We start from the raw sequence: 24,502 nt of genomic DNA on the forward strand, positions 1-24,502 counted from the left end.
AAAAAAAAAAAAAAAGAAAGCACTGATGTCGTGGAGGCATGGAGGAGTCCCAAATGCTTTAAAAATATTGATTTCTGGGATTCATAACCTTCAGAGATTCTGGTTCAGCCCGTCTGCAGTGGGCCTCAAGAATCTTTATTTTTATTTAAAAACAACTTTAAGTATGCATGGTCATTTAGAAAATTAAGAAAATATCAACCATAATGGTTCCTCCTCTGGGACAGTCACATTGAACATTTTTGCACATTTCTTTCCAGTCCTTATTAGTGTACATACGTTTATATTTGGACCCATTCTATGCCCTCAGTTTTGTGTTCTCTCCTTTTGAGCATCATGACTATTTTCCCATGACATTCAATATTTTTTGAAAGCAAGGTTTGTACAGGCTTCACATAAGGGCATCTTTGTCTGTATCACTGATTATTTCCTCGTGATGGGCTCCTGGGTCTGTGAAAAAGGTCTAGAGTAGACTTTTAAATACTTAGCTTAACTCATTTCCTTATGCTGGACTCAACTCTCCCACTGCCCTCCCCCATCATGGAACATTTGCTTATTTATTTTCTTAGTTTTAAAATCACAAAAGCAGTGCATGCTCACAGAGAACAAGTTGAGCAATGTAAGAGTGTGCAAAAGTAAGTGTACAGTCTTCCGGGTTCCCCATCTAAGCACATCCTCCTGAGTAACCATCAGGCTGGCGCATATCCTTGCATACCTTTCTCTTCAGTCTTGTTTTTATTTTTAATAAGCTCCTTAGTTGGTTCTGCTGCATAGGTAGATTGGAAACTATTGGTGTGGGGGGAAACGGAAGGAAGCCTAAGAATCAGAGAACCTGAGATCCTGTCCCTGCCCTGGGAACGTGAGCACAATAAACAATTCTGGACCTCACTTTCCTCTTTGCAGGGCAGGGATAATGATATCTTTGCTGCCTGTTCATAAGATTTTTCTGAGAATAGATTAACGAGATTTAGCAATAAACAAACAACCAGAATATGCCCCAGCTTGATGGTTATAACAACAAAACCAACAACAACAACAAAAAAACCCAAGCAGGACACTAGTTAAATTTGAATTTCAGATAAATAATGATTTTTTTTTTTTTTGTATAACTATGTCCCATCTAATATTTTATCTGGCAACCCTACATGAGATGGAACATGTGAAAGCAACTTTGAAATGGGCCTGGAAGGATGGTTCCCTGGGGCTCTAGCTGGTCCCTTTCTTTTGGATAGAGAGGGTTCCTTTTTTTAGGGGAGATCAGGGCTCTTCCATCCTTGGACTTGAGACAGTCCCTCAAGTGCTGGCAATGGGCAGGAGGAATAAAGTCACTAGCACTATTACTTCCACCTCACAAGTAATGATGGTAACACCAAAACCAACCAAACCCACTGCCATTGAGTCGATTCTGACTCATAGTGACCCTATAGGACAAAATAGAACTGACCCATAGGGTTTCCAAGGTCGTAATCTTTACGGAAGCAGATTGCCACATCTTTCTCCAGAGGATCGGTTGCTGGCTTCAAACTGCTGACCTTTAGGTTAAGCAGCTGAGCGCTTAACAACTACACCACCAGGGCTCCCTGCATCCAGTTTACTGTTGGAAAAACCGAGCACAGATGGGCAAAAGACTCCTGTGGCTACAGAGCTAGTAAGGCCCAGTGTGTTGACTTGCTTTTGAGATGCAATCCTTGCCCTCTCCGCTTCTTCATGACCACCTTGCCCAGGGAACAGAGAGCTTTAGAATAGGATTTCTCACACTTTAACATGCACAGGAATGACCTGGGGATCTTGTTGAAATGCAGATTCTGATCCAGTAGGTCTGGGATGCGGTATGAGGTTCTGCATTTCTAACAAGCTTCCAGGTGATACCGATGCTGCTGTTCTGAACCACACTTTGTCAGGAGGCCTTAGTTTAGGTAAAATCACAAGAGTCCAGAAGGCTTTTTAAGGGGCGGAGGGGAAGTCAAGGGGGCTATATTCGTGGTATGTGTGTCTTCACTGCCCTTCAATCTGGTGGGCACTTTGACCACAACAATATGTGTTTGCTGAGTCGATGAATTGAATGAATGATTCCGTGGCTGTGAGGGTGTGGCAGGCATGATGAAGGGGATGAAGAGGTGTTGACTGCCAAGCCCATTGAGAGGCCAGTTGTTCTGTGGATGGGACCTGGCAATTGGGCCCAACTGGAAACTGAAAGCCTGAGGGGACACCTCTCCACACAGAAAGGGGCTGCCCCGGAATAACTGTCCACGGACCCACCCATTACCCCAGGGCAGCTCTTCAAATCATGCTGTGCAACCACAGCAGTGAGACTTGGAATGGCCTTAGTTGCTGTGGGGGGACTCAACAGTGAATGAATTAAGGTCCTTGTCCTCAAGAAAGGGAGATAAGTCATGAGACAAATTACACTAAGACCATTACTGTAACTCTCCTAGTTTCCAAATCATGTTTACATCCTTGAATTTTCAAATATGGGGCTTTTGGGAGAGATGGTGGTTGAGCCAAGCCTTCTGTCTCCTAAGACTACAAGCACACCTCAACCCCCATCATTTTCTGGGAACTGGTTCTCGGAGGGGAGATGCTGAAGGCACTCAGTGAATCTGGGACCTCAGAGGGAGGAGGGAAGCTGGGGTACGGCTGAAGTCAAAGCTCATGTGGAGGGTTCAACATGGAGACACAGTCCAGGTGACTCAGGATCCAAGGAATATGAAGCTGCAGGTTAGCAGCCTTCTAGGTAGCTGTTAGCCCCTCACTGTGCAAGGAAAGGCTCCTGAGGCTTAGACTCGTGGCAATATTTGCCCCAAAGTCATACTGTAAGGCGATTGCAGAGCCGACACCAGAGTCCACTTCTCCCAGAGGACAATCTAATAGCCCCAGCCAGAGACCTAATAGGGAACTTGGAGGTCCCTGCCAGGCCCTACCTGCTCCGTAGCCCTCTCCAAGCTGGCCTCCCACTGCACCTCCTTCTCTCAAGTTTGGGAATGAAGTTGCTTTTTTAAAGTCATGCCTTTGGGCTAATAATCTTGAGCAAGTCAGTTAAAAGGTCAGTCTTTCACTAACCTGGTGGCTACTCCAGTAAAGTCACTGCCATTTTTGAGGGCTCTTCAATGCCCCCTTAATGTACAAGTAGGTGTCTGAGTAATTGGAGGCCGTGAAGATTCTGGACAGGGGTCAGGAGGCTGCTTAAATGGTGGGTGTGAGGTGTTGGCAGTGGGTGGTGCCTGCCTAAAAGGCATGAAATGGTAAAGGGAGTGGGGGACACCAGAGCAAACTTCGTCTGCCTCACAGGTACTCCCCACAATCTTTGCACCCAGGCTTGTATGTGTGGGGTTGTCTGGTGAATTTGGTGGGAACCAGGCAGAGTGATTTTTTTGGCACTGATGAGCCCACAACCTTCTGTGGAAGCTGGGGGTGGCACTGCAATTGGCCCCCATGTGTTACACTGAAGGGTTCCAGGTGTACTCCTGGCCTCGACTCTGTGAGCTGTGGGGTGGGGCTTGGGGTTGGGTGTAACCCCGGCAGCTCCTGTTTCCTGTAGGGGAGGCAGACCCAGCAGATCTTTGAGGCTCAGTCACTGTTTAATGAAAATCAAAACTCATCTAACCCCAGGGTTTACCCCACATCTCTTTGTTGGGTTCCTTGGCAGTGTGGAGGAGCTGAGAGTCTCTAAGACGTCCACACTTCGAAAACAATCCTGGATTTCTCCCTCCTCCTTCAGCTATTGGTCAGTAACCCCTTGTTGAGCACCTACTGTGTCCACACACACTGCTAAGGCCTTTACAGGCCTCACCTTATTTAATTCTTCCATGTTTACTTCTCCAAGGAGCGCTGGTGATGTAATGGTTAAGCGCTTGGCTGCTAACAGAAAGGTTAGCAGTTGGAACCCACCTAGCAGCTTTGTGGGAGAAAGACCTGGTGATTCTTTCCTGTAAAGATTTCAGCCTAGAAAACCCTAAGGGGCAGTTCTACTGTGTCACATGGTGTCGCTATGAGTTGGAATTGATTCAATGGCACCTAACAAGAACAACAACATTTAACAGATGAGGAAAGTAAGGCTGAGAGAGGTCAAGGAACACACCCAAGTTCACACAGCTCTAAGAGGCAGACAGGATGGGACAGTTCTGCCTGACTCCAAAGCTCATGTGTCTTCTTTGATTTAATTTGCAGGATTTAGGTTAGACGTTGAGAGAATGTTCCCACGTTCGTCTGGCTCTTTCTCTGCTCCTATCTCTCCATCTCTTGCTTCATTAAACCTTGGTCTCCTGACAGAGAGGAAAGGGGATCCTCCATCAGTGACCCCCTCCTGCTGCCCGTGTGCTGCTGCCTTTTTATACTTGGGGAAACTGAGGCACTGAAGGAAAGGATATGCCCCAGAGCAGCTTCCAGGAGAGTTTTGAGAAGTTCCAGCTCCAAGGAAGTCTTGCCTGATTAACAGGGTATCTGGCCCCAGCCATTCAATTCTGCTCAATTGTTCAATTAATTTATTTAGTGTGTGTGTTGTTATTGCTAGCTGCTGTCAAGTCGGCTCTGACTCATGGCAATCGTACGTACAACAGAACGAAATGTTGCCTGGTCCTGCGTCATCCTTACAATCACCAGAATGTTTGAGTTCATCATTGTGGCTACTGTACCAATCCACCTCACCAAGTATCTCCCTTGCCCTCACTGGCCTTCTGCTTTACCAAACACAATGCAGAGATTGATCTCTCCTGATAATATGATCCATAAAGTTTTCATTGGCTATTTTTTGGAAGTAGATCACCAGGCTTTTCTTCTTAGTCTGGAAGCTCCCCTGAAACCTGTCCACCATGGGTGACCTTGCCGGTATTTGAAATACAGGTGGCAGAGCTTCCAGCATCATTGCAACATGCAAGCAGCTACAGTACAGTAAACTGACAGATGAGTGGTGGGTGAGTGTATGGATACAGGTATAATTAGGCATACAAGTGTCTGTGGCACCTGGAGGCTCCTCCACCATGACGTGGGTTAAGTTTGAATCATTGGTGCATTTGGGGAAGGTCATAGCTCTTGGTGTTTTGGGAATGAATGTTTCTTGGGAACAAGGATCAACCACTGCTTTTTCTATGGAACTCCCTTATGGCCTGAAAATGGGTATATTTTGTTGTACCTAATAGATGTATCTAAAACATGTATGTATTACTAAATTTTGTAAATGCCAATAACTTAAATGTACTTGAAAAACAGAGATGAGGAGCACGTGCTTTTGCAAAGAAACAAATTTTTTTTTTTTTGTATTGGGAGGTAAACCTCCTTCTCTAAACCCATCTCCGAAGGAGACGTTTGAAAGATGGTTCTTTTTAAATGAGAGGCAGCTCTACCATAAGAGGGCTTCTTATTATTGGGGGAGTCCTGGGCTTGGTGTTGTGACAATCTCCAACTTGGGTGAGTTGTGTCACTCTTGCCTTGGGCACCTCCTGGGAGATGAAGCTGTGGACGAGGCCAGCCCTTCTCAGACTTTTGTGTCCGCACGAGTCACTGGGGGATCATGACAGAATACAGGTTCTGACTCAGTAGATCTGAGGCAGGACCCAGGAGTCTGCATTTCTAACCAGCTACCAGGTGCTGCTGGTGCTGCTGGTCCATGGAAAGCTCTAGAAAATTTCCTAGAGCTCTTTCAACTTGGACATCCTGGGCTATAGGTTTTCTTTTTTTTTTTTAAATAATATTTTAATATTTTATTGTATTTAAGGTAAAATTTTACACAGCAAACTAAGTTCCCATTTAACTATTTCTACACAAAGTATTCAGGGCTGTTGGTTACATTTGTCACAATGTGTCATCATTGTCATTCACTTTGTTCTGGTTGGGCTATGGTTTTGAGGTGGGGAGCTAGAAGCTGGGTTCCTCATGTGTAAGTACTTCCTCACCTTCACACATATGCATCACACCAGGAGAGACAGAGGCAGAAAGAAGGACAGAAAAACAGACAGAGGGCATCACATGGACAGGAGCAGACACAGTGAGACACAGAGAACAGGAGAAAGACAGAAGGGAGTTGGGGGCTGAGAGACGGACAGGGGGAAACAGAGAGAAAGAGGAAAACACGGGGAGACCATGGAGGGGAGTGGGAAGAGAAATAGGGAAATAAAAGAAGAAATAGAGACTCCCAGTCCCTGCTTCTGTGAGGGGTCAAGCGTGCAGACTGGAGCCCTGCCTGAGCCTGCTGCCCCCAGGAGATGACGCTGCCTCTAGCTTTAATCAGGTCTGCCTCAAGCCCTGAGGGGTCCCATTATTTTATTCTCATGTTTATATTTGAAAAAAGATCCTCTCTTCCCTCCCCCCATCCTCCGCATCACAGGACTCTAGCCACCATCCCAACCTTGAAGAGGAAGGACAGACACTCCTCCCCCATTAATCAGAACAGAGGCCCGCGTAATGGCAGTGAGCAAGGGTACTAGAAGCTACCGTCTGACTGAACATTAGTCATGCTGCACGTTATATTCTCTAATGAGAAAATTATTCCAAATTGCCCCAAGGGATGGTTGTGATTAAACGATTTGCCTTGACTTCCTTTGCTAAATTGAACGTGCGGGGACACACACACACACATACACACACACCGACACCCCCACCAAATCTGCTTACCCAAGGCCCTGGAACACACCCTTTCAAGGGTTTGGGACAGTCTCTGGATTCCAGAGGGTTTACACTCCCAACCTGTTCAAGGCATGCCTTTTCCTGAGGCAATTTGAAGCCAGCTGGGCTCTGAGAAAGGAGTTCGGGTGGGAGGAGAAAAGAAAGGGAAGCTATTAATGGGGTCGTATCAAGCCTTGTCAACGAAATCCCATTCCTGCAAGGCCCTCATTGCCCATGGTTTGAAGGGAGCTCAGCTTCCCTGGATGTGCTTCTCCTGAGCATCAGATGTGTGTCTCTTAAAGAGAGAAGCATTTTTCGGGCAAGGATCTGGAGCCTTTTTCAGATCTGTCTTCATTTTCTTCACTCTGAAACTCCAGTTTTCTTTGGATCTCCTGTGAGTAAGCTGGGCCAAGCCATTAATATGCAGCTCTGTTCACCGTTACAGGTTTTTGAAGCTCATTTCAAAAGGGAACCAAAGCATACTATTAAACAAATAATCTTAGGAACCAGAATGTTTTTATGCAGAATTTATAACATGAAAAATGAACCCAAGAGTCCTTGGTCTTGATTACTAGGACGTTAACATACCATCTCCCCTATTGCCTCTTTAAATCCTGGCCACTTTTCAAGGTCTAGCTCAAAAGGTCCCTTCTCTGGGGTTCATCTTAGACCATCACCTCAGTACAACTGACCTCCCAATTCTGGGCTCCCATTGCTTTGTCTCTAGTTGACAGAATTCAACAAATGTTTACTGACTACGTATCAGTCAGCTTTTGCTGGGTTATTCTGTGTTAATAAACACCTCCAACATCTCTGTGCTTTATATCAGTGGTCTTATATGTCAGCTGCTGGCTGGCTGTGACTTGGCCTATTCATTCTGGGACCCACGCTGAAGGAGCTGCCCCCATTTGGGACATGCCATTCTCAAGGCAGAGAGAAAAAGAGAACAACGGTGCAACTGTATGGTGGCTCTTGGAGCCTAGAGTCCATTAAAATCTGAATCTCTCTTCTGCATTTCCCCCCTTTTGATTAGGATTCTTCTATAGAATCTTTGATTAAAATGTTCAGTAATGGTGGCCAGGCACCCTCCAGTTCTTCTGGTCTCATAGCAAAGGAGGCAGCTGTTCATTGAGGAAATTAGCCACACATTCCATTTCCTCCCCTTATCATTAGGGACTTTCTGATCATAAAATGTAATAATCATTTTTTCTTTTTTAAAGGCAAGTTACATGCTACTTGACATCTTGGCAGCTTATGATCCTGTCGACTGCTCTCTTCTCGCAGATTCTAAGACATGGATTTCTGACATCCTATCTCAGTCTCTTTGGGTTCATCTTTTCCTTCTATCCTTTAAATTTCTTTAGGTGTTATGGTTCCCTTTGGGCTGGGAAATATCTTTCCTTGAGTTGATTTTAATTTCCTCTTTTATATCTATGATCACAAACTCCTTATTTTCTCTGCTAAACCTGGTCTTTCTCTTACGTGGCAGATTCAATAGGGTCACACATTCTTTGCAACTTCTCTTATTAAGAAGTGGAATCTATTTTCCTCTTCCTGATCCTGTGACTTGCTTTGACCTATAGAATGTGACAGAAGTGACATTGTGAGAATTCTGAAGCCTAGACCTTAAGGGAGCCAGCTACCATGTAAGCAAGCTGGTCTAGCCTGTTGGAGGATGAGAGGTGGAGGAGAACTGAGGTGCACCAGCTGACAGCCAGTGCCAACTGCCAGACTTGTAAGTGAGGCCGTCTTGAACCTTCTAGCCCAGATGACTGTTCAGCTGAATACAGCTGAATGAGTGAGCGCAGGCAAAGTCAGAAGAGAAACTATCCAGTTAATCTCTAAACTCATTAGAAATATTAAATCTTTGTTGTTTTAAGACACCAAGTTTTGGGGTGGATTGTTCAGAGCAATGGATAACTGAAGTATCCTATAGCCTCCAAACTGGTTAATCACACTGCCATATAACTACTTTTCCAACCCCCAAACCTGGGAGTCATCTCTCACTCCTGCCTCTTCCTCAACCTCACATCTAATAGGTCAATAAGCCACATCAAAGTGATGTAAATATATCTTGATTCCACCATCTCTGTCAATCCTTACCCTCCACACTGCGTTCTTCCTGAAACCCAGTTCCAATCCTGAAACTTACCTTAAAATTCAGAGTATTACCTTCTGCCTTTGGGGTAAAATCCAAACCCTACATCAGGAAATGTAAGGTTATCTGTCCACCCTCGTGCCCCACCATTTCTGTTCCCACTAATGTTCTCCTATTGTTTGTGTGCATTGCAGGCCCTTCCTTGCCTCTATACAGGAGCCCTGGGGGTGCAGTGGTTAAGTGATCGGCTGCTAACCAACAGGTCAGCAGTTCAAACCCACCGGCTGCTCTACGGGAGAAAGATGTGGCAGTCTGCTTCTGTAAGTATTTACAGCCTAGGAAATCCTGTGGGGCAGTTCTACTCTGTCCTATAGTGTCGCTATGAGTTGGAATTGACTTAAGGGCAACAAGTTTTCCTTGTCTCTGTATCTCCAAGACTTTGCACAGCAGTTTCTTCCTCTAGAACAACCTTGGTGGTGGTGTGCTGTTGTAGCCACCGAATGCAACGGAGTAGAACTGCCCCATAGGGTTTTCTAGGCTATAATGTTTATGGAAGCACATCACCAGGTCTTCTTCCCACGGAGCTGCTGGTGGGTTCAAACTGCTGACCTTTCGGTTAGCAGCCGAGTTGCATCTTCAGGGCTCCTTAGAACGACCTTACTGCTTCTTATTCAACATTAGTAATGTTCATTGGGTCTTTAACAGTTCAATTTTTTTTAATGCAATGTAAGTTATCAATATATTCAAACCCTTAAAAATTTTCTCTATCCTTTGACCTAGTGATTCCAATTCTAAAAATCTAGTCCATGCAAATAATACAAATGCCAAACAATTAACAGACACCTCGGGGTTGATGGTTGGGAGCAGAGGAGAGGGCAGGGAAGGAGAAACCGTAGTTTATTGGGACAATCCTGTCCTACTACAAGAGATCAACATGTGAACACATTTTGTCATGTATAGCTGTAGCAGGTGCTGAGTATCTAGTGTATGATGGTATTATGCTGGACACTTTTCACCAATATCCCTAATCTTTACCACAATCCTGTGAGGGGTTTATTACTACCCCTATTTTACAGATGAGGAAATTGAGGCTCCGTTAGAAAAGGTAATTTTTTTAAGTAAACTTTTAATTGAAGTATAACATAGATGTAGAGAAGTATATACTACCTCAGATGTGAAAACCTTGATTATCACAAGGTGAACACATCTTTTGACTATAACTCAGAACAAGAAATAGGACATCACCAGTGTTCCACAAATGTCTTCTTATTCCCCTCCCAGGCACTGCCCCCACTCCCTTCTTCAGAAGTAATCTTCTCCTGGCTTCTAATAAGTAGGTAAGGCTGTTTGCTTGAAGTTGCGCCATGAGCAGGGGGCCTGGTACCTTTTATCCTGCAACACAAGCCCTAAAGGTGGACAAGTTCTTGTGAGAGTAGTAGGAGAGAGATGGGGCTGGCTCACAATTATGTTGCATCCTGGCCCTGACTTAGCTAGGTGTAGGTGTGGACATCTGTGCATCTGGGGGAGAAGGCTATGTCTTTCTCAGCAATTAGAGAAAGGTCTGCCGGGGGTGCCCCTCTCTCTTTAACTGCCCCAGCCAGGGGCTTGGTTTTTAGGGCATGTGTATGTACAAATGTGCACACACATGCACACATGCATGCACATACCCCTGTGATCTATCTCCTGTGTGAAGGCTGGTTGCGACTGTAAACCTTCGTAATAAATCCCTGACCTTGCGTGGAAAGCTGTTGTGAACTCTGTGGCAGGAAAGCTTTTAAAGTGACCCTGCATTTAAGCCCTGAGTCAAAGCCTTGTGTGTTTTCTTTCCTTTTCTTAACTGGAAGGTTATGTGTTTCTTAGCTACTGGTCAGACTGGACGAGACTGCCAAAAAGCTTTCAGGGAATTTCCTCACCATGTAACAAATTTATGAGTCATATGAAAAACTGGGAAATGCTTCAACCAGCTGCCTCTCATTGACTCAGTCTTTTTTTTTTTTTTTACAACACCTTGGTGCCGGGGCCCTGAGTGGAGCCAGTAGAAGGGTTTATTGTAACTACAAATGGCCTGACATCGCCTGGGAGGAAGCTGTCTTAATCTCCCTCCTTATCTCTGTTCTCCTGTCCTCCCCAGCAGAAAGCTATAAAAATTTTCTGGAACTGCTCAGCTGCTGAAAGGCCAACTATAGAGGTCCTGGCTGTTCCGTGAGAGACTGACAGATGGGTGGGTGGGTGCATGAAGGCAGGCTTTGGACCTTATCCGCCATCTTTGCTTGGATAGCTGATGGGTCCCTCAGACTTCAAGTGCCTAACACTGAGCTCTGATCTTCCCTCACCAAAGCTGCTCCTCCGGCTGTCCTCCCCATCTTAGAAAATGCTGACTCCTTCTGTGCCAGATAGTATTTTTCCAAAGGAGGTCACACAACAATATCCCCCAACCCACATGCTCTTCTGCAGTGTGAACTTGCCCCTCCCTCACCAAGAGGTGGAGTTAATTTTTCTCTGGTTCTTCTCTCCTTCTGGGCTCACGAAAGACTCACTTTCCACCTGGGAGGGTTTTATGGGGGAGAAATGAATGTGTATGTGTTAAGGCACTGAGATTTTGGGACTGTTGGTTATCACAGAATGACCTTAGCTTATGCTGACTAATACAGAGCCTGAGTTCCAGAAGAAGAGATAAAGATGCCTGCAATAATGCAACCTCAGTGATGTGACAGGACAGTGAAAAAGTACAGAGGAGGAGTGACAAATCCCACCTAGTTCAGGGAGGTAGCCACGAGCAGCAATGCCAGTCAAGTGTGCTTCTCACTTCTGGACAGTGCTCCGTCCAGGCTCTGATCTAGCTCTGTCACCAATCTTCTGTCTGACCTTGGGCAAGTCACTTGCCCTCTCTGGACCTTGTGTATAAAATGAAGGAGTTAGACAGGGTCATCTCAAAGGTTCTTTTCAGCTCTAAAATTCCATGGAGTCCTTGGGTGACACAAACGATTAAGCACTCGACTACTAGCTGAAAGGTTGGTGGTTCAAACCTACTTACAGGCACTTCAGAAGAGAGGCCTGGCAATCTGCTTCCCAAAGTTCACAGTTTTTAAGACTCCCTATGGAGCAGTTCTAGTCTGCACACAGGATTGCCGTGAGTCAGAATCCACTCTATGGCAACTAACAACAACAACAAATCTCTAAGGTTCTTTCTAGCTTTAACATTCCATGCTTTAGGACAGATATAGTGAGCTACTCTCTTGATGTCTTGGTCTTGTGCTTCTCCCCACTGCCTTGTGCTGGGTCTGGCCCTTGTGAGCCAGCAGCATCTCCATCACCTTGAGGGGATAAGGATTGATTGAGCAGAAAGCAAAGGAAAAGACCTAGTTGCTGTTCAGTGTTTCGACTTCCGGAACAACGGTTGTGAAAGCCAAAACTTGACATTTGCTGGCGGGGTTTTGTGCAGAGAAGATAAGGCTCTTGAAAATCATCAAGAGAAGGCCCTGAAGGGAGCTCATAATAGAGTTTTTGCCACAACAGCCTGGGAAGGCTCCCCTTTTCTTCCTTCCTTCCTCTGCTCTCCTGGTCCTCACAGGTCCATCCCTCCTCCCTGGCAGGCAGCCACCACCCTGGGAGGCAGCATTGTAGGAATGATGGAAAGAACTGGTTGGACCTCAGCAATGCCACTGGCTCGCTGGATGAGTTTCAGCAAATGACTTGTCTTCTGTGGGTCTTAGGTTCCTCGTTGGCTATATGTGGCCACAGTGCCTGCCTCCCTGCTGGCCGTGAACATCAAGCAGGAGAATGGTCTTGAAATGCCTCCCCCAGCAGGCCCTACAGGGGTGCTCACCAGCCATGTGTCTGTGCCCTGCCTGTCACTGCCCTTCTCTCTGCAGAGCATCCCTGCTCCTGGCTGTCCCTGCCACATTAACCTTCCCACTGCTCAGCCTCACCACCTCTCCCTGCTGTGAGCACAGTGGAGTGTGGTTCTTGTAGATTACAAACTATCCCAGGCCCCAAATCCCCCTACAAGGCCCTCCCCTCAACTCAGCTTCACCTACCAACATCTATCTACAATCTTTCACCATCAATAAATGGTAGCTATTACTATAGGGTCGCTATGAGTTGGAATCGACTTGATGGCAACAGGGTTTTTTTTTTTTATTTTATTTTTTAAATTACTATTTTTTGGGGGCAGTGGTGGTTCAGTAACAGAATTCTCGCCTTCAGTACAGAGACCCAGGTTCAACTTCTGACCAATGCACCTCATGTGCAGACACCGCATATCCGTCGGTGGAGGCTTGTGTGTTGCTATGATGCTTAAGAGGTTTTATCAGAACATCCAGACTAAGACTAGGAAGAAAGATCTGGAGATTTACTTCCAAAAACCAGTCAATGAATACCTATGGATCACAATGGTCTGATCTGAAACTGATCATGGGGATGCAGCAGGACTGGTTAGCATTTTATTCCACTGTGCATGGGGTCTCCATGATTCAGGAGCTGACTTGTTGGCAGCTAACAACAAATCACTATTGTCTCCACACTTGGCTGAGACAAGGAGATACTCTCTCTCAGGGTCTTTCAGATGCAGGATTGGACTTAAAAGGGGGTGCTTCCTTAAATTTTGCATGTTAGGCACCTCTCTTGCCTCACCCTAGTCCTGGCCTGTCACCACACTTGCGAGCATGCAGTAATTGCTAAGCTCGTGTGTTGCTGATTTGGGTTAAACAAGAAAGTCTGTAATGTAGTGTGTCTCAAACTTTATCGAGCATCAGAATCACCTGGAAGACTTGTTAAAACACAAATTGCCAGTCCTATCTGCAGATCATGGAGCCCTGGAGGCGCAGTAGTTTAAGAGCTAGGCTGTTAACCAAAAGTCGGCAGCTCGAATCCACCAGCCGCTCCTTGGAAACCCTATAGGGCAGTTCTTCTCTGTCCTACAGAGTCGCTATGAGTTGGAATCAACTCGAACGCAACGGGTTTGGTTTTGATTTTTTATCTGCAGATCATAGGTCTTGAGTTGGGCCCAAGAATTTGCATTTCTAGCAAGTTCCCAGCTGATGCAGATACTGCTGTTTGGGGGATCACACTTTGAGAATCACTACCCTGGAGAATTGCAAAGTGGCACAAAGTCCGCTTCAGGGAAATCCAGGGATCAGCGATTCCCGTCCCAAAGGCCAGGCTGATGTTGTATTTATTCTTTCTGTTCTCAGGACTCTTGCTCTGGCCGCTTGTGATACTCCTGCAGGGCTTCTGAGCCCAGAGAAGTTTGCCTGATTTATGGGCCTTGGCGGACGCTCAGTCTGAGGGAGGACAGAAAACTCCTAACAGACTACACATCTGACTCCTTCTAGTGTGAGGCGCTTTTTATTGCTCACTGGGGAGAACATACATGCGGAGAGTCTGTTGCCTCACTTGCTGTAAAACTTGGTAATGGAGTGAAGCAGGGTGGTTGCGGAGTTTCTCAGGGGCTGTGTCCTGCCCTACCCTGGAGTAAGCTGGAGAGGGTCTCTCTGGAAAGTGCTGGAGCTGGTACACAGCAGCAACCAGCGGGGATCTGTGTGCCCTGTGGGTTGTTTAATGTCACTGTGCACAGAGGATCCTGGGCCATGGTTACTCCCCCTACCCCTTTCTGTGCTTATTTGGGCTGGCCTGTGCTGGACTTGGCCACTCAGGCTGTATCTGGTCAGGCCAACTCAGTGCTGGAGGCTGATTCCCCCTCCAACAGGTAATCGGGATTGGACCATTGTGATCACTGTTTTTCATTGGCTGATTTTTGGAAGTAGATCTCTGGAAGTAGGCCTTTCCTCCTTATCAGTCTTAGTCTGGAAGTTCTGAGAAAGCCTGTTTAGCAGCATAGCAACACGCAAGCCTCCACTGATGGACGGGCAGTGGCTGTGCTTGAGGTGCACTGTCCAGGCCCACCTGGGAAGAAGAAGGCTTGCCAGGTAGAGCTCTCCTTCTCGAAGTAATAGGGTAACCACCTGGCGGGGTGCTGAGTGATAACAGCTGCCCTTCACTGAGCACCTGCTGTTACATCACCTCACTCTCTCCCTAACAAGAACTCGTCAGACCCTATTACCTTCATTTTATAGAGGCAGAGACTGGGTTTCAGAGAGTTTTCGAGACTTAATGTCTCTCTGTTAATAACTTGGCTCAGGAGCACAGTGCCTGGCCCCAGCGTGGGCTCAGTCAGTATTACCGGGGAAGCTGGGATTTGAACTTGGGTCTTTCTAAACCCAAGGCTCCTGCTCTTTCTGCTTCATGCTTCAATGCTTCCACCCCTCTGTAGCAGGTTTGTTTTACTCAATGAAAAAAATGCCAAAAGGTAGGGCTCCCCGCTCTTCAGGTCTGGTCAAGTGTGAGCAGGAAGACAAAGCAGAGGAATGAACAGACCATCAGCTGTATGTTCTACTGGAGCATCTTCTTCGAGCCCTCCAAGTAGCAGCAGAGTACGTCAGAATTCCTCTTGCTGAGTGTTGGGGACTGCGCTTAGTCTGGGCTGATATTTTCTCTTTGATAAAACTAGCACAAGATAGTTTGAAGCAGTGAGGAAACCAGTCCCCAAGAAGTCCCCAAGGTCTCTGGGAGCAAGGAGGCTGCCTTAGCGGTGTTCATTATAATAATCTGTTTTGAGGCATAATTCACTCAGTGAGCTCTAGAAGGACCAAGAATTGGTGCCCAAATGAGAATAAACATAAAGATGCCTGATGAATGGTTTAATAGAATAAGAGGATCTTATCCTCAGAGGAAGGTCCCTGTGTGGTGCAAATGGTTTGTGCTCCACTGCTAACCCACCCAGTGGCACCACAGAAAAAAGCCCTGATGATCTGCTTCTGTAAAGATTACAGCCAAGAAAATCCTATGGAGCAGTTCTACTCTGTAATGCATGGGGTCACCATGAGTCAGCATCAACAAGATGACAATGATTTTTACAAAATCATTATAGGAGAATTTAGAAGTAATTTAATCCTGTACTCCCATTTTATAGAAAAGGAAATTGTTTCCAGAGATCGGAAGTGACTTGTTCGAGGCCACAGGTGAGTTTGTGGCTGAATAAGGATTAAAGATCAAATCTCCTAATTCTTGGGTCTGCAGTGCATGGGACATGGAAAGAACAATGGATTTGGAACTTGGATTGTGGAGATCTAGTCAGAGATCTGAATGGAGGACCCATTCCCCAGTCCCTGCCCCCTGAGCTTGATCATCTTCTGGACAAAGATGTTATCCTTTGGGACAATGTTTATGTACAGTGTTAAATATTTTCAAGAACAGTCAACATGCTCTTCAGAATGTTGGGTTGATGATGCTTTGTAGCTTAATTCATTTAATTAATTTTTTTCCCACCAGAAGTGGGAGATATGAGGCCATGTAACTCCACTTAGTTCAGCTTCCTGGAACTCTCAGACATGCTGTCCCTGAAGCAGCAAGCTGGGGGCACTCATGGGGTTCAAGAATTGCCTTGTCTATTAAATAAGTGGATCCCTGGTGGCACAGTGGTTAAGAGTTAGGCTGCTAACCAAAAGGTCAGCAGTTCAAATCCACCAGCTGCTCCTTGGAAACCTTATGGGGCAGTTCTACTCCATCCTATAGGGTTGCTATGAGTCAGAATTGACTTGACAGCAATGGGTATTAGTTATGCATTTTTTCTTGTTTTGTTTTGTTTTTGGTTGCATGCAACGGAAACTCCTCTGACTAGCTTAAGCAAAGGAAAAAAAAAAGTAATTTGTTGGAGAGATTATGGGGTACCTCATAAAGCAAAGGAAGATTTGAATAACTAAGATTTGGAAAGAAAGGGGCTGCCCCTCATTACTCCGCAACAGAAGTTCCTGGATTCTCTTCTCAGTTAGAGATAACAACCCAGCCCAGAAGATTTCTAAACTATTCATGTTGATACAGATGTCAAATTCTTGGGAAGCAGAATATGCCTGGCCCAGCTTGGGTCATGTGTCCTCCTGTGGTCAACCACCTGTGTCCAGTGGCAAGACTGTGTAGCAGAGACACGGCCTTTGGGGGCACCTGGAAACATCCACTATGTCTATCATCAAAGGGTGAATTACAGTGAGCTGAGTAGGCATCTACAGGTGTCCATCAGGACGTGTCTACAGGACTCTGTGAACTTCTACCATACCAGCAAATCTTAACCATAGGTAGTGTATTGGGTTGAATAGTGTCCTGCAAAAACTGATGTCCACCCAGAAACTCAGAAAGTGACTTTATTTGGAAATAAGGTCTTTGCAGACGTAATCAGTTAAGATGAGATCATACCAGATTAGGGTGGACCCCGAGTCCAGTGACTGATGTCCTTATAAGAAGGTCACGTGAAGACACACAGAGATGGGGAAAGAAGGTTATGTGCAGAAGGAGGCACAGATTGAAGTGATGCCAAGGATTGCCAGGAGTCACCAGAAGCTAGAAAGAGGCAGGAAAGGATTCTTCGGAAGGAGTGTGGCCCTGCTGACAACTTGATTTTGGATTTTTAGCCTCCGGAGCTGTGAGGATAAATTTCTGTTGTTTTAAGCTACCCAGTTTGTGGTAATTTGTTATGGCAGCCCTAAGAAACTAATGCAGATAGTGTACAACGTCATTCCTACCATTTAACTACACAGGAAATCAGCTTCCTCAGCACCACTATTAACTCACTTGTCTTCGCTTATTTTAAGCTCAGAACCTTGGGACTCCGGCCAAGACACTTTTCCTTCTTGGGACTCAGCTTCTCATCTGTAGTGAGGGTGTTAGTCTTGATAAACTTTAAGGCCCCTTTAAGCTCTAATATAATCTCCTGTCTGTAGCAGCTCAACAACCTCCTCCCTCTGCCCAGTGTGGAAGATTCCCTGGCTGTGTCTCATACCATATACATACCTACGAGTATATGTGTGTGAATATGATCTTTAAGATTGTAGCACACACACTCATGTACTCAGGCACCTTCTGAACTGTAATGGTGAATGTTCTTTTAATGAAAAGGGGTTGGTCAAGACTGCTGCCTGGTCACACCGGTCATCTGGATGGATTGCTAAATTTTCCAAGCAGGGAATTCAAGGGCTGGTGTATCCTCCCAATGGTGAGTAATTGTTGTTGCAATTTAGGCTAGAACTGGAATTAGAAGTCCTTCCAGGGCTTGACTGATAAGAACTGCAGTGATAAGTGGGGTGTGGGATGAAGTGGGCAGGTGGGACTAGAAGGGGCATGGGTGAATGACAGCACAAAGAAGACAGACTGCGGGAAATCTCATAAAGGTTCTTTAAGTGTCAATGGGTTCACAGACTTAGATGAATGAAATCTGTGGGAGGCTTGTAGGTATCCTCCAATTATCAACAATTATAAACCCTCTAATCTATCTCATGATTCATTTAGGGTGGTGGTGAGGGTGGGAGCAAGGAATGTGTCAATGGAAAGGACCTATCCCATGCTGGCAAATACCTATCACCAGGCTCTCCGACATGACCCCAACTTGGTCCCCATCCACAATGCAAAGTCCAGCTCAAAACTGGGTCCTGAACCCATTACAACCTTCCCTCAGTATCCCAGTCAAAGTTGCAGAGTTAGACAATGAAAACCAGACAATCGTCAGAGATAATGTAACTTCAACCCAATATTTTCTCCCCAAGTTCTCCTAAATTCAAGTCTCATCTTTGGCAGTTCTACATAGGTAGCTACCTTTTCTCCCTGTGAACATTCATTTTTCACTGTGTTGGCTGCTTCAGACAGAAGCATCTCACTCTCCACAACCACATTCAGGGTGGGAAGAGCGGGCAGACTGAAAACAGGCCTTCTTCCCATAGTGCTCATCACTTTTATCATGGAAGATAATCTTTCCCCAAAACCCCAACAAACCTTTCTTTTTATCTCATTGGCCAGAATGCCTATGTCAAAGACCAGTTGATTGCCATGCCTGACTCAGACAATTCTGCTTCATCCCCTGGAGCTAGGGGCCAGACAGCCCTTTCCTGAGCCCATGACCGCCTACTGGTGTGTGTGTGCAGCAATATGGTGGGTGGATATGTGCAAAGGTGGAGTATTTGAATGGGGAGGGCCACTGGCTTACTGTGACTGTGCTGGCACCCAGCTTGGGCTTCTCATCTATCCTTGGGCTCCTAAGTGTCCTTCCCACTGGTTGCAGATAAACAGAGAGTATAAGGTTCTTTAAAGTGTTTGTGTGAGGAGTCCCTGGGCAGTGCATACGATTAAGTGCTTGACTACTAACCAAAATGTTGGCAGGTCGAACCCACCCAGGGGTGTCTCAAAATAATGGCCTGGCGATCTGTTTCTGAAAGGTCATAGCCTTAAAAACCCTGTGGAGCATTTCTACTCTGCATACATGGGGTCACCATGAGTCAGAATCAACTTGACTGCAACTGGTTTGGTTTTTGGGTTTTGTGTGTGTATGTATGTGTGTTGTGTGATAGGCATGTACACATATGACAGAAAGAGAGTTATGACCTAAGGCCTTGTAATGTTCCTTCCTTAATTAGACTTGCGGAAATGCACCATTTTTGCTTTAAAAGAAGTGTAATGAAGACGGATTATAGTTCAAGGTCTGATTGGAAAGAGCCAGGAACTAAGATTAATTAGCAGCAGCGTGTGGTTTATTTTCAAGGTCGTTTTCACTTGGCTTCCAGAAACCCTGGTGTAATATCTTCAAACTCTCACTGAACTTTACATGCGCATTGTGGTGGACATCTGCCCTCCTGTAATACTCTCTGGGCAGCCAGTCTCTGTCACTTGCCCTACCGGGATGTCTGTGGATGGCCACCCCATGCTAAACTGCCCCCTCTGGCCCTCACCCAGTTATGGCTTCAATATGAATGCTTTCCAGCTGACATTTATCAGGAGATGTGTGGGTGTTGGATTTGGGGGTGGTTTTTAATCCTGCAAGCTGCTTAAAGTCTTCTAAAATTCCTTAGAATTCTTTTTATTAGTGCTTAAGATATCCAAGGATTTTCCAGAGTCAAGGGAGAGCTTTCAAAGAACCCAATCATTACAGTTCCTATGCCCTTGGTAGAGCTTAAGTTACATCACGGATAATTCCTTGGTTAGCATTCAGATCCCCCAAGGATAGTCCCAACCAGTTGTTCAGCTTTTTCTTTTCTTCTCTGACACACTTGCTTTCTCCTGGAAGGCCACCTCTTCTCTTTTCTACCCAAGGACTAGCTGACATCACCCTAGTAAACCTATCAATAATTCCTGCTGCACTTGGGATAAAGCTAAATTCCTTAACACGGCCCCCAGGGCCCTGCCTGCTCTGGCCCTCAGCTTCCTCCCTTTCTCCCTAGGCTCCAGGCACAGGGCTTTATTTGAGTTCTTTAAACAAGTGAAACTTCTTCCAGCTTCAGAGTCTTTACACATGCTGTTCCTGGTGCCTGGAACTTCATCGCCAACTCTGGTCTTTGGCTAATTCCATCTCATCTTCCAGGTCTCAGTTTTAATGTGTGATGGATTAATTACTTTTGTGTGTGGCCTTTATAGCCATGGTCTTGTAACTCCTACCCTGGTGATTGTGTGATAGGGTATTGTGGCCTACCAAGGGGATTGGTCAGTTTTACCTTAAAGGAGAGCCAATTCCAGAGCAAAGAGGAGAGTCCACCACCACCAAAGAAGGAGAGACCCACAGGAGACGATGCAGTGGGCTTCCAGGCCCTCAGAGATAGAAAGCTGAGTGACTTTGGGCAGGGCCTTAGGGCCAGGGAGAAGTCTACGCCTGACCCACAAATTTGGGACTTGCCATCCTCCAAAACCTCATGAGCCATTTCCTTCATATGGTCTGTGAGTTCTGTGAGACATTGCAAGAAATTAAGGAACCCAAGGACAGGAGGGAGATTACTGAGGTGAAAGGGAGTAGTTGATTGATGTTAGAGATGATGGAGTGGTACAGCAGCTTTGGACATCTTTAACCTCCACCTCATAGGAACCAGCTTTGTGCTGAGCCTTATAAAGAAATTATTCGTTTAAAGTGTGATCTTCTTATAGAGGCCTTCTTCACTTTTCCAAATGGGTCCCTTCTCCACATCTTGACCACAGCATCCTGTTTGGGTCCTCTGTAGCACTTAAATGCAATTTGTCATTTTTTTGTGCCTATTTCTGTGTCTGCTTGTTTGGTCTGTCTCTCCTGCTAGACCGAGGGCAGCATCTTGCCGGCATGTTCACCAGCATATCCCTAGGGCATAGTTTCATGGGTGCTTGGTCAGAGCTGGTTGGTCAATGAGTGAAATCTTGCCTACTTGGGCAGGATCCACCAAGGGAGGAATTTTGTGCCAAAATTCTAGCATGAACTGTACTGTAGTGTGTTCCAGTGAGTAAATTTAGGAAGAACAGCACCATTCTATTCTGAAACAGACACACACATTAGAGTTATTTTCATCCAAGCTTCTTATAGTTGAGGCAATTGAGGCCCAGAGAGGGACAGTGGCATGCCCAAAGTCACATGGCCAACTTACTCATCACTCCACTTGCTGCTGGGGAGACTGAGGGCACTCCAGGCTTCTTGCTATGAGGGCTTTAGAAGAAACCAAATCAATATGCTTAACATTATTTTTGTTCATCTCTTTGAAACATACAATGTGGCAGTTAAGTCCACTGTCAATATTTTTGTGAACTCTGTGGAAAATATGATGTTAAAGGCTTTTGGTAACCACTTCATTAGGCTTGGCTTTTTCTAGGGCACCACAAAAGGTAAATAAACCCTAATGAGTAATATGCCCAGACTAAGATCCTGTAAGTTATCCAGAGAGTTAGTGCCTCAAAACACACTCATCTCCCCACTCCAAACCTCAGGGGAGTCTGAGAAAGGTGATCCTACCCCTGTGCTGTGCCCCAAGACCTTCAGACAAAGACTTATTAACCCACAAATTAGATACTAACTAAATAAAGCCAGAATTTCCATAGACTGAAAAGAATTGCATAGCATCAGTAATACTATAAAGTCAGTACTCTGCCAGTTGGCCTCCCATCAGAGACGAATTCCCTGGTAACTAGCACATGAAGAATAATCTACAAATTCTAGGTGTTGTGAATTCAACAGTGAGTAGCACAAAGTCCTAGCCCTCAAGGAGCTCATTGTATTTTGGGGAGGAATTACAGTACAAGGGAGTAGACTGTAAGCCTGGAGTGTATGGGAACTTGTAAGAGGAGTAGAGGTAGGAAGAATTCCTTAGAAGGGCTGTAGAATTGAAGGAGAGTGCTCCTTTTTCAAATAGGAGGAACTTGAGTGTATTCACAAGATGATGAGAAGAAGCCAGCAGAAAGAGAGAGGATGAAAACAAGGACTGAGGTCAGCTGTTGGCCTGGGATTCTTAAGAAGGGAGAAGGGAATGGAGTCATAGCCCAGGTTGGGGGATGAGTCTTGGGAGGAAAGAGAACCCTGCCTGTGAATCAGATGAAGAAGAGGCAAAGGTAGACACAGATGTGGATGTGCTGGTAGAAAAGGGACCGGAGGTGGAGAAATGGGAAAATGCAGCCACTTTGTGAACTAGGAGTTATGAATATCTGCTGAGAATGTAGGGAATGGTAAAGTGGTGAAGGGCTTCATGAGAGTGGAGAAGTTTAACAAAACTGCTGGGCATAATAGCTTGGAGGCTGATTGTGTCACAGAGAATGTATACTGGGTGGTAATGGGAGCCTGGATATCATCAGGGACTATGAAAGAAGAATAGCATAAAATGAACGGTTGGGTGGGTTTCCCCGGAAGTACTCAGCAGCATGAGTGTAGGTGCAGAGAAGGCCAGCTCAATCACGGTTATTATCTTCCAGGAAGATAAGGGAAGGAAAACAGGGCAAAGCAGTTAAAAGTTTTGGTAAGACCAAGGCTTAAGTGATGAATCACAAGGTATAGAGAAGGGAGTGAAGACAGAAGGGGCTGACGGATTGGGGGAAATGAGTACCCAAAGGTCTGGAGGTCTCAATAAGGTTGAAAACAGATGCTACAGAATTAGTAGAGGAAAAGTGCTTGAAGGACCTGTGAAGTCACTGAGAATTATGGCAGGACTTAGGGTGGAGAAACAAGTCACACAGACATCAGTGGATGAGAGGAAGGTTAATAGGAGACAGAGATAAACAGAGAGGGAAAGCGGTATCAACAGATGGGATTGCAACATAAAGGAGCAATGAATTCTAAAAGGAGTGGAGAAGAAGTGATCTTGAAGTGGAATTGAGGAATGAGGTGGATGGATCTCACATCTCTGTCAAGAACTGTGAAGGGTATGGGATTTAACCCCACTTGCAAGGAGTCCCTGGGTGGTGGAAATGGTTAACGCGCTCAGCTGCTAAGTGAAAAGTTCACAGTTTGAGTCCATCCAGAGGTGCCTTGGAAGAATGGCCTGGTGATCTATTTTTGAAAAAGTCAAACATTGAAAACCCTATGGAATATAGTTCTACTCTGACACACATGAGGTCACCAAGAATTGGAGTCAACGTGACAGCAACTGGTTTAGCAAGCCAGTAAGTTAGCCTGCCATAGTTTCATGGATGCTAGCAGAAGACTTGAGATTCCTGGGTCAGAGACAAAAGACAGTTTATTACTCACAGCAATAACGGTAGCCAGACATCAGCATTTTTATCGATTCTTTGAGTCCCAATTCCTACAGGATGATGAGATGAGGGCCAAATGATACCTGCACAGCAAGAGAGTTGTGTTTCAGGAGGGGAACCCTGAATTACGGATATCTGAATCTTTTATAAGGGGCAGTAGGACTGTCTGCCCTTTTCTGCAGAGGGAGACATTATCTTTATTATATTCATCACTAAGCAATCTGCCTTTTGCTCTTGAGGGAAACACTATCTCTATCTGCCAAGGTCATTACACAAACACCTTGAAAAGAAAGTCCAGAATGAAGGCAGCTAATGCCTCTGCTGAAACGATGTGCAGATATATTAGGGACCCATGGAGAATTTCCTCCCAGTGCTTCCAAGCCCCAGATCCACTGTGTGTGAGGAGGATGGTTTCTACTTGACAGGGTTCAAATGAAGTATTGTCCTTAGGGTCAGCAGGATTTTAGGTAGAGCCAGGAGGGTGAAGGATATGAGGAAGTTAAGAACTTAGGGAGTCTGTTTCTATCCACTAAATACAGAAGTGTTTATTAGGACTATTAAAATAAAATAAAACTTTGTGCCAAAATTACATTTGGCACATTTCTAGCATGAACTGTATTGTAGTGTGTTCCAGAGAAGGCAGAGTGGACTGGGCACTGGACTAGAAGTGAGGAGACCTGGATGGTGGTCCAGCTCTCCATCATTGCTTTCCCTTCCTAGTATCATTTCTTCATCTGTAAAATGAGAAGGATGGAGATCTTTAATAGTTTTTAGCTCTAACAAGCTATGATTTCAATGCTTAGAAAACTGATAATCCAAATGTAATTAATACCTAAAGAAATTCTCTATTAGCCAGAAGATCCTACTTCCCAGCCAGGCCGAGGACAGAGTTTACTATCAAGATAATGAAGAAGCAGAGAATGGAGGAACCCCCAAGATGATGGCCCCTGGACACCCTTCTAACTCAGAACCAAAGCCACTCCTGAAGTTCACCCTTCAGCTGAAGATTAGACAGGCCTATGGAGCAACCAATGACATGCATGAGGAATGTGCTTCTTGGATCAGTCAGGTGTACAAGACCAAATGGGCACCACCTGCCCAGGGGTGTGGGCAAGAAGGCAGGAAGGGACAGGAAGACTGGATGAATGTAAACAGGGAACCCTGGGTGGAAGGGGGGAGAGTGCCGATACATTGCAGGGATTGCAACCAATGTCATGAAACAATCTGTGTATAAATTTTTGAATGAGAACTAATTTGCTCTGTCAACTCTGACCTGAAGCACAATAAAAACAAAACTAAAAAAAA

The sequence above is a fragment of the Trichechus manatus genome, unplaced genomic scaffold (assembly GCF_000243295.1).
Source record: "Trichechus manatus latirostris isolate Lorelei unplaced genomic scaffold, TriManLat1.0 scaffold00065, whole genome shotgun sequence".
Taxonomy (NCBI): domain Eukaryota; kingdom Metazoa; phylum Chordata; class Mammalia; order Sirenia; family Trichechidae; genus Trichechus; species Trichechus manatus.